Source organism: Protopterus annectens, chromosome 1.part1 (genome assembly GCF_019279795.1).
Source record: "Protopterus annectens isolate FY-2018-M chromosome 1.part1, PAN1.0, whole genome shotgun sequence".
In the NCBI taxonomy this organism is placed as follows: domain Eukaryota; kingdom Metazoa; phylum Chordata; order Ceratodontiformes; family Protopteridae; genus Protopterus; species Protopterus annectens.
Window position 1 is genome coordinate 50,005,040 of NC_056726.1, and position 12,167 is coordinate 50,017,206.

The following is a 12,167-nucleotide window of genomic DNA, read 5'->3' on the forward strand; positions in this document are numbered from 1 at the left end:
GAGAGAGAGATAGAGAGCTTTATTAATGTCTTTGAGGAAACTATTATAGCCATTAAGTCACACTGACTATCAAAATACAAACTTTTATGAAACATTTTGCTTTAATGAAAGGATTTTATGTGATAATTAATGACATACAGCTAATATTTATGGTTTCTTACGTACCACCACAAGCAGAAAGTCCCTATTAATGGACTTAACATGCTGAAGGAGTCTGACATTACTCACCTAGACTTTTGAGCAGGTATAAATACAAATGCAGTCCATTCAAAACCTTACATAACCCCTCAATTAATAGAGCACATTTGGTAGGCATATGCAGACAGTCAATGGATGTGATAGATTGACAATCCCCTGATGGGAAAATATTCACTTTCCACACTGATTCTGCAATCTTAGAGTTAGTATATATAATTATCAGGGAGTGTTAGATGCTGCGAGCTTGCCACCTTGCAAAAAACAATGTTTTTTTGTGTTGTTGTATGCAGTGAGGATTTTCCTCACACACGTGCAGTTGACTGTCATCATTTCTGTTGTTGAACTTTTGTTGTCGATATTATTGCTGTCAATATGGGGTTGTGTCGATATTCTTCAGTAATCCTATATTTCACACACACACACACACACACACACACACACACACACACACACACACACACACACACACACACACACACACACACACACACACACGTGCGCACACACACATGCACACACACACACACACACACACACACACACACACACACACACACACACACACACACACACACACACACACACACACACACACACACAAACACACACACACACACACAATATAATTTATATCCATATATATGGGTGTATGGCAAATAACTGCCTCAAAGGAATTCTGTTTGCTATTGTACAGCTCCCTCAATATTCTCTCCACTATTTGCTCATTGTTGGAGTATTATTTAGCATATATCCACCATAGATTAACTGAAAAATCCAATGAGACTACAATTTACAAAAACAAAACTGCTGATGCTTTGAGCAAATCCGTGTTAATCATGATCCTTTTAAATGTCATTTCTAATCACATGATGTGCATCCAACTAATTACTAGTGCTTTGTGAGTGTTTCTTCAGTAACGTCAATGGATTCATACAATGCTGAAAAATATAGTAGTTGTATGTGTAAGGAAACATAAAGATGTAAACTTAAACACTGAATATATTAAACATGCTTCTGCATTTGAAGTTTACTGATGTTAGATTAATGCCTTTTCTTTTCACTGTGTGTGTGTGTGTGTGTGTGTGTGTGTGTGTGTGTGTGTGTGTGTGTACTATTTTAGAGTTAATTTTTTTCTGAATCCATTCAAAGTTGTGTGCCTTTAAGTGTGAACATTTTCTGTACAAATTCTACACTGCAGTGCCAGTCTGTTCCCTGGTGATCCAGAAAAAATGTTCTGCTCCTCAGGCTAGAGGCTTATAGTTGTTTGCTCTCAACAGAAATCATTAGGGGACACATATTTCTTTGTAGTAGCTTCTTTGAACTGGAACTCATTCACAACCTGTCAGCGGTATCTATGATCAAATCTGTTTAAATGCACTGAGCAAGAAATGAATTTCCAGCTTTATTTACTCATAAAGCATTCCGCAATAGTTTTAATACACAGTAGTTTTATTTTATAGGTGCTTGACTTGAATATTTTGTGCTATTGTAATTCTTCAAATTTGTTTCCTCTTAGTTATGAGTAAATGTTCAATCCATGATTTTAAAAGACCTCTTAATTTGCTTAATGTTTAGCATTAAAACATGCCAATGTTTGTATTTTTGCTATGTAACTGTGCCATTCATGATAAGATTAACCAAAACATATTAAGATTCTTACTGAACAAAAATGCTACTGTATGATGTGTTTAAGTCTATAAGTGACATATTCCTCCTTCAAAACTCTTGCAACTGATTCTAAAAATCAAAGAAATGTCAGTGTTCAAAGGCTGTTTCTTTATCTAGTAATAACGGATAGAAAAATAAAAACAGCAAACACTCCAATCATAGATGAAAAAGTTTAATTGTGTTAAAGTTCTTTCAGTCATTCACAAAACAGACTTTATTGGAAGAAGACTGTTAATGAATAAATGAACATGTTTAACTGAGCTAAACTCTCTCTTTCGCTCCATTATTTGGCATATTTGTTATTTGTAGCTTGTGTTAGAGTAATATTAGACTCATTGTTTGCTTCTTTTTATATATGCAGTAAGAAAAAGAGGCAAAAAATGTCTGTCAGTGTAAAAAAAAATATCTGTCATAGCAATGATATTTTATGAAGTAATATATGTTTTATTAGGTAAACTGGATTCCTGTTAAATATTACATCCCATATTATACCATATCATGAGTGTTAGTGTGCTATTAAAGTCAGTACAATAAAAAATTGCATTCAGCATACATTTGTAAAATATAATGTCATCTTGGTTATTCAAGGACTAAGATCCACTAACCTGAGTCTAAATTCACTAACTAATCAACTGCAAAGGAGAAAATGTTCCAAGACCCCAGTTCTTGTTTCGCTGGTAAGACTTTTGCATAGTAAAGTAAATATTATTAATTTCAAATATGGTGGCTTTGATATATTTTATACATATTAAAGGGGATACATAAAGGTTATGCTAACCAATGGTCTTCTCTTCCTGCTCTGTAAAAAACTTAGTTTTTTTGATTAGATGTGCAAAAAAAAAATACTTTCAGTTTACAGTGGCCAGGAAAGATCTTGTGAATGCTGGGTGTTAAGAATAAGGCAGCTAATCCAAGATGTCCATTTTCGATCCTCTGTACTTTAAGTGAACTGAGCTTAAATGACAGAAGTGTAGCCATATTTATAAGGATTTTGTTAAATTGGTTAAGCAGGTGATATTTTGATTCATATCATGGGTGTTTCAAGGGATTGTGCTAACTCAAACTTCATCATGTAATATATATATATATATATGTGTGTGTGTGTGTGTGTGTGTGTGTGTGTGTGTGTGTGTGTGTGTGTGTGTGTGTGTATGTGTGTGTATATATATATATATATATATATATATATATATATATATGTGTATATTTATTTATTTATATTTGTTTTCTGGGAGTGTCCGATTGGGCCACCCATTTGCAATGGATGCCCAGGGAGAAAAGCTGCTCAATATAACATTTGTAGAAATAAACAGCATAGATACTAAACATTTTGTGGTGTACAATACAGTCTGAGATAAACAATGCAAGTCAATGGTGAACTATAAGAGGAAATTACAGAATTATTGAAGTAGGATTAAAAACATTAGTAAGGCACGTTTATTTAGACAAAATTTGATATAATATAATTTAGCAGAATATAGGAAAAGAAGAGCCTATTGTTCAGCTTTTTTTTCTTCTTCAGAGAAGAGTATTTGTAGGTAAAAAGAAGGGTAAGGGATGAGGGCCCGCTTTGTATTATCATCCTGGGATGGTAGTAGAGCAGAGCCAAATGTTTGTTAGGTGTTCTTTGAGGAGTATTTTGAATTGAGATGGGTGAGCTGTAAGGAGTATATGTTAAGGTGTCAAGTTCCATGTTTTAGCTATTTGTTTAATGAACAGGGTAACTCTGTAACTGTTGTTCACTCTGATGACCTCAAGTAGACGTTTATCTGATGATCGGAGGGATCTGCTGCTAGAATGGGGTTCTACTAAGTCTTTGAGGGCAGGGCAGTTGTCGGGTTGGTGTATGATGGAATGGACAATGGTAAGCTGGTTGAGAATTAAGAGGTTAGAAAGTTTGAGCCATTTTAGTTGCTTGAGAGTTGTGCAGTGGTGTGATCTGTTAGCGTGGTTTGTGGCAAATCTAGCTATTTTATTATAGCGGGCTTCTAATTTGTGCATGTCGGTTTTATTTTGTTTATAAGAATTAGGGAGGATATAACAGGGTAGATAGTAGATGTGTTTTGGCTATGGCATGTTTTGAGGTATGGGTGAGGTACTGGCTGGCTCTATAGAGTGGCCTAGCTTGATGTGCACCTTTTTAATTGTCTGGGCTATGTGTGTGTCAGATTTAAGTGCTCTGTCTCTTGTTATTGCTAGCAGTTTGATGTAGTCTACTGCTTCGATTTTGGTGTTGTCTTGGGAGTGGATAATGAATGGGGTGTAGAACTGTGCTGGTTTGTAGTTTGTGAAAAGCACTAATTTGGTCTTGTTGGGATTAAATATTAGTTAATTGGTTGATAGGTATTGTTCTATATCTGTGAATTACTTTTCTGCAGCTTGTAAGAGCTCAGGGAAGGAGTGAGCTGCACAGATGAGTGTTGAGTCATCTGCGTATTGTATAGTAGTTGCTGAGTTTGTGGCTTTACTTAGGTTATTGGCAAAGATGGTAAAAAGATGTGGTCTGAGAATAGATCCTTGTGGGACCCCCACAAAGACCGGAAGGAGGGATGAGATTTTGTTTTTAACATCTGACTGCTTGTTGTCTTTCAGACAGGTAACTATGGAACCATTAGATAGCTGTAGGAGAGAGGATGAGGGAGGCTAGTACATTCAGCAGTTCTTGGTGGGAGACTGTGTCCAAAGCTTTAGATGTATCAAGGAAGATGGATGCTACCATTAGTCCCTTACTTTTGAGTTAATCGACTGTGTCTGTGAAGCTTATATGAGCAGTTGTGGTGCTATGTTTAGGTCTAAATACGTGTTGTGTATTGGATAGAAGGTTATTGTTTAGTAGATTTACTAGAAGTTGTATATGAATGCATTTTTTGAGGATTTTGGCCAGAGCTGGGAGTAAAGCAATATGTCTGTAGTTAGATATGTGGGTTGAAGTTCCTCTTTTATGAAGGGGTATAATGTGTGAGATTTTACATTGTTTGGAGATGTAGTGTTCATAGATGGAACGATTTATTAGAATTAAGACAGGGTCGGCTATAGTGTTGGCTGCTATTCTGAGGAATTCATTGCGGAGGAGGTCAGCTGCTAGTGATGATGGTTTTCATTTCTTGAGGAGTATTTCTATGTGGCTAGTCTGGATGGACTTAATAGTGAAAGATTTGAGTTGGGAATTAGTGGAAGGGCGAACAGTTAATGGGGTATTATTGTTGTTATTTACTATGGATTGTATGGAGTTTATGAAATGAAGGATGAATTGGGTGGCTAAGTTATTGGTTAAGTTAGGGGAGGATGGGGTTGGGGTGGATCATTATCCAGGATTTAATAGCTGTTTTAAGGAACTCCAGACTTTTTAGGGGTTGGATTGTTGTGTACTAGTTTTTTTGTTTTTTTTTTTGTCATCTTTGATTTGTTTTTTGACTGAGTTTCTTAGCTGTCAGTAGTTAAGCAGGTCTGTTTTGGACTTGGTTGCTTGGTATTGATACCAGGCTTTGTCTCTGTGTTTCATGAGTTGTTTAGTGCCTGTGGCTAGCCATGGGCTAGGTTTAGCCTTAATTCAATTTTTTCTTTGGTGGGCTAGTTTGTTAAGTATTTCAGTGAATTTATTGTGGAAGTACTGAACAGCATTATCTAGCTGGAGATTTTTTAGAGGGAACCATTCGCATTGTGCAAGGTGTTAAAGGTTTCAGCAGAAAACTTTCTTTCATTCCTGATTTGTTTACATATTTTCTTTCTAGTGGGGAAAGCTTTGAGCCTAATAATATAGTGGGTATATGGTCACTGAGTGTATCAGGGAGATAGCCAGAATGTTGATATTGTGCGAGTGTATTTGTTAGAGTCCAGTCTAGAATAGGTAGTTTATTGTTATGTTGTCATGTCTAGAAGGTGAGCAGATTATTTGGGAGAAACCAGAGTTAACATGGTTAGTAGGGTTTTTGGAGGTGCAGGCAGATCAATCGAGGTTGAACTCACTTATGATAATTGTTTCTTGCGTGAAGGTGGAGGCTGTCCAATTGAGGAGGTTTTCTATTGCTGTAGTATTATTACCGGGGGAATGTAGGTTCAAATGATGGTGATGATTTTGTTGGAGTTTAGCTGGAGTTTAGAGATCAGTATTTCAGACTTAGATAGAGCAGGGAGATGTTTTCCAACCCTATTTAGTTTAAGTGTGTCTTTGTAGAAGATTGCAATACCATCACCTCATTTATGAATTCTATCATGCCTATGGATACTGTACCCCTGGGGTACTATCTCACTGTTATTCATGTGCGGTTTTAACCAAGTCTTAGTTATGATTTCTATGTCAGGGGCATAATGTGTCAGGGTGGGGTGTAAGTCTGCAATTTTATCTAGGATGCTTCTTAAGTTGATATTGATAATTAGGAGGGTGGAGTTGCTTGGTGTGTATTTGAAAGAGTTTGGAGCAGTGAAGTTATTATCTTGATGGAGTGGCAGTGTTTTGGATAGTGGTTTTGGGTTCGGGTGGATGTCCCTTGCTGTTCTGAGTAGAAACAAGTTACATGGGAATAAGTGGGAGACTTTAGACAGTAGTTTAGAGGGTTTTTGCAATAAATGTTGGGTAGATTGTTTTTGGATCTGTTTAAATGAGTAGAGTTCTACAAAAAAGTTGTACAGTTGTGGTGGTATTGTGGTAAATGAGATTATAGTGTCTGTTGGAGGGATTGTGAGTAGTGTGAGAGATTAAAATTGTGTTGTTTATCATTGAAGGTTGCAAGCTGGTAAGTTGTAGTTAGAAGGGTAATTATTAGTATGTGTAGATATATCATATTATGTGAAGTTGGGTAGGAGTGGTTATTTACTATGTCGTAGTGGATTTGTATGGTAGGTGGAGAGAGTATAAGTGTATGATGTCAGACTAATTTGAGTGCATGATGGGGGAGTAAGATTGGTTGACTGGTTATTGGTAGGTGTGAAGTAAACCAATTGGTTGAGGAGCTAGGGGTGTATGTTTACATATTAAGTATAAGTTTAGGTGTAATACATATATATATAAATATATATATATATATATATATATATATATATATATATATATATATAAAACTAACAGAGAAAGTGAGTGAGAGAGAGAGAGAGAGAGAGAGAGAGAAAGTTTCTGCCCATGAATTCAGCCAGCACATTTCTACAGTGAGACAGTAGGTGACTCATAGGATTTTAAGTTGTCACTACCATGACCATTTATCACAGTCCATAATTACCATCTAAACTGTATGACGCATACCTGATTTTTGCAGTTCTTGTTTTGTGACCAAAATCTAGTGCAACAACCAAGGGCCCCATCCTCTAAGTTTAGAAAGTTTCCCATGTTGCTGCTATATCAAGGATAGTTCAGAAATGGTATCAGCCATTCTGTTACAATTGTTTATACGTTTCAGCTCTCCTTAAATTCTGCATTCAACCACCTTCTCAGTGGTCATGCTGTAATTTTGTCAACATCTTCTTTATCAAGAATTTCACATTACTGCTCATATACATTTTAACACAATTCCCTTTACCTTAAACATCAGGGGTTCTTTGTGCCTTCCTCACTTCTGACTTCTGTTTCTGTATCCTGCATTTTATTAGAACATTGCCCTCCCACTAAACTTCATGCTGTTAACCTATTTCAGCCCTTTCATATGAACTGTGCACTATGCCATGTTGAATACCCATGGACTAAGGACTACATTCAAGCAGTAATACTTTTCATCTGTCCCGGTGGCTGACCTTGTATGGCCATATCCATTTCAGACTTAAAACGAGCAGTTCAGTATCGAATATAGGTAAAATGAGTAACAGAAAACATAACAAATGATGGCAAACATTTTTCTTCTCTGCCAAAAGCATATAAGGTCAATCGCAACATCCTTACTGACTTCATCTGGCCAAAGCAGTCAAAGCAGTCAAAATCGTGAATCATTTCTGGAATGTCTTTGCAGGAGAAAAGAAAATATCTGATGATATCAGCCATCCTAGAGTGTGTGAATTCCTGATACACAAGAAGGATTGTGAGGTGGAATTGAGAAAAATGTATTTCTACTAAATGGATATACAAGCAAGAGCTACAATAGTGACTGGCATACATATCAGTTGTATTATTTAAAAAGTTTGACATAAAACTATTGAAGTCTACAATAAGAGCAACTATTACAGAGTTAATACTTTTATTGTATAGTCTTTATTAGCTAACATGTCTGGCTATTAGCACGGATCAGTAAGTCGATGAATGTTAATGATCTGTGGCCAAGCTTCGATTCCCTCCCTCCATTTGGCTACTGTGTGACTGAGGAAGTCTCTTAGTCAGTGCTCAAAACATAACTAAAAATAAGTAGGGTATAAAATACACTGGAATGTATGTCTTTAGCAAATTAAAGCAGTGTGAATAAAAAATACACCAAGGATACCTCTTAAATCTCTTAGTACAAGAATTCTGGACAAAGCTAAACTTTTTGTAGGGGACACAGGCTCACAATCAGGAGCAGATTTTAAATGCAGCTGTTATAAACTTAGAAAGTAACAGGTTTTGCATTTATATGCATTTTTAAGGGATACGAACTCTGAAACTGAAAAGTATGTCATTATTTAGTGACACTAATTCTCAATGGTTTGCCAGAAAAAAATCACAACTTGTATGAGCGACAGATCCAAAATATAAGGCAAACGTCTGAGCATTCTGCAAAATTCTGGGCAGTTAAGAGGTATGACTACAAAGAACATTTTTTTATAAAAAAATAAAAGATAACGCAAGGAATGTGTTACTTAACAAAGGCCGTTTGGATAAAAGAAAGTACTGCATGGAACATTTTCTTTGGAGCTACATTTTTCTGTGTAAAAATGTGTGCTTTAGTAGTGTTTACATCCAATGGGCTAACCACAGCATCTAATTGCTGCATTTGAATAACCAGACATGCATTCAAGCTGTCGATAAAAGGTCCATGGGGATCAACTCTCTAGCCAAGTTAAGAAAAATAAAATAAAATAAAACAAAATACTTTCTGATGATGAAGATATAGCTAGAAAGTCAGATGCATTTTATAAACATATTTTTAGTTGATGCATATTGTATGTATGTGTTTGCATGTATATATACATAAGCACACACACACACACACACACACACACACGCATGCACGCACGGACACACACACACACACACACACACACACACACACACACACACCTGATGCCTTCTAAGATTGTAAGAAGAGCTAGCACAAGACTAGCATAACCTCTGGATTAGAGCTCCATCCTTAATAAACTAGAGATGTTTCAACTTATCACATCAAGCCCTTTTCCCTTAATACTGAAGAACTCCACTGAGGTGACATATGGTGTGGACTGTTGTTTGACTGTTACACAGGAATAATCAGAACACCCAGCACTCTGTGACCAAAGAGCATGAACAGCACTCATTTGCTTACATAAGTATAATGGTTTAACTTTCCAGGGCCAAGGATGCAGAATCAGGACAGAACCTTTCCTTTACTCTCCATTCCTATATGCCACTGAGGTGTTGTCCAAGAATTGATAAGAAGTAAAAATGGTACAGGAAGCTCAAGAAGAAAAGAAGGATAACTGCAAACTACAGCTATACAACAGGCTCATCCCTAGCTTAATAAACTTATGTGACTGTTTCACTAGTGCTTCTGTGAGGAGGCTAATATGTGCAAAATGTCGAAGCGTTTCAAATTATGGCAAAGCAGAAAATGCATTTAGGAGCTGAAAGCCATTGCTGGTTCTATGCAGCTGTCAGTTTGCACATGTTTATTACACATATGTTAAATAATAAATGAAGCAGCTACTGGTGTATTCAGGCATATTAAACAATTTAGTTTAGCTAAGGAGATCCTTCTGTTTCTGCCCCTTTTTGAGGCTGCCTTATAAATAGCATATACATACTTCAGTAGTAAGTTTATTCTTCCTACTATCCTTTGCTATACTGAGAACTTTTCTGGACTCTTCCTTTATTTTTGCAGTTGTTAATTTTTTGTTCAAAATTACGCAACCCTTCAGCATAAAATATAGGATGCCTTTATTTCTAGATGTAGGTATAACGATCCTTTTGAAATGGGTTTACAAAATGAAGAGAATGACATGTTAAATTAAACTTTTCTTAAGGGAAAATATCAGCAGAAGATGTTGTTGTTGAAATGACCTGATAGTTATGCTTAGTAAAAGGAAACTGACCATATTGTATGCAATTAAAATGGTAATAAAGTTACCTGAGCTGATGGATATTCCATTTTCACCGATCTGATGTATAACAGAGAATAACAATGATGAAAAAGCACTCATTATTTGATATTTTGCCAAAATGGTCTGCAAGTAAACACTATAAAAATGAAAAGTGCTGATGTACTAATGGGAAAAAGGATGCTATTCGTAGTCGTGCTTAAGCATGGTGGGAATTTGTACCGGCTGTTCTTAACTGTCGGTAAGCCGCAATTCATAAATAGTAGCTGTGTTTAGTTGCAGCACTTTTAATGTGATTTGAAAGAATTTGTGGAAATGAGGCACTAATGACATGTAAATGAGGAATAACTGAAAACTATCTGACTATCATATGTAAAAAAAAGGTACCTTTCCCACCGCTGATTCATAGACACTTTTTATCAACAAAACAACAAACCTTTTCTATCTACTTTGTAAACTATGATGATGCGTATTGGAGTTTACAGCTTGGCTGATTCCCATTGTGAGCTGCTTGGATTAGCTATGCCAAAACCACTGGCACCTGGCAACACCTGCTGTTGGAGAAGGTAAAGATATAGACAAAAACTGACTCACTTTAATTTTGCTGAACAAGAAAATATTGATAGATTTAGAGGAGACATGGATATAGTTTGGGCTTCGGTTAGTTTGTGTGGCCCACAGATGAGGACTAGGGAGGTGCATGACCTTCCTACACCTGTAAATACCAAGGTGTGTATAACCCTCAGTCTTAGGATGGGTGGAGAAGGACTGCTATATATCTGAGAGATGTTATATAGGATGTCAAGCAATGTTAAAAAAATCAAAACTGCAGCATGCATGGGGTAGTATTAACACTCCAAAGCAAAGTATTTTATTTTCTGTTTTTTGATATGGTGTTGTCATTTTACTGTTTTTCAGATGTAATAATGAAGCCACTGGTCTGCACAGTGATTACTTGGTGAGTAAGGTTTCCATACTCAACTGTATCTGTAACTTATGTGAAACTTGTCCCCTATGAATAATGATAGCTGTGCTGTGTGGTGCATATATTCATCAAAATAAACTCATTGCTTCAGAAAGTTAACTCAGTCATCATTTGTACAGTGCCAAGAATTTAATGGCAACAGTGCTAGTTTTACTGGAAGGATTACAAAGGAAATTGAATGAAGATATGCATAGGGCTATAAGGAAAGGTAACACAGTACTATAAAGAATGTTTCTTTTTTAAATGAATTATTTATATATTTATTTATTTATTGGTATAATCTCATCAATGTTTTGCAGATGTAATGAAGAATTAATAATGAATAATCTTGTCTGGAGATTACCTGTCAGGTGAATGCTGACTTTTACTTAGTGAGGTTTGACATGAGACTTATATATGAAAGGTGTCATGCACAATATTTCTTAAGGACAGTATGGGTGATGGTCCCATAGATGAGAAGTAAGTGCTGGCATGTAGGCTTGATGCTGAGTTGCTGCAAAGCTGAAAACTACTGGATGCAGGGGAACTTCGAGTCATTGGTTGGACAGTGCCGCGTCAGCTAGTTAGAGAGTAAGACATTCTGTCACATGCTGTTGAAGTCTGATAAGATCTTGCTGCCCGCTTTTGGGTTATATCACTGGAATATCTGTACCACTGTCTTTAGCTACACGTGAAGTATGACCTACTCATCCTCCACACATGTGGACATATCCTGTTGGTTATTTGATTATTTGTGTCATTTTACTCTGAAGTATGAGGGTGTGATACAAGAAGGTAAGAAAGGGATGTAACCAAGGGCTACGTTATTGAAATGGCAGGCTCAGTCTCCTCTGTTATGGAGCATTAACATTTATGTCGGGATAAACACTCTAACCTACACTGTGACTCAAGTGAAATGTCTCTAGTCTCAGAGAAAATAACACAGAAAAGCTTCTTTCTGAAAATAGTTCAAAACAGACATTAAGTCTAGGCCTTGGTTGTGCTTAAGAGTGCATTAGTGTAATCAAAATTGTGCACTAGTGTAATCACAACTGAATAGTCTACACTTTCTTTCTATGGGTAGGCTGAAGGTATGGATTGTTTTGTTGCTAGAATTATTTAAAAATGGAGTACAACTGTGACCCTATGC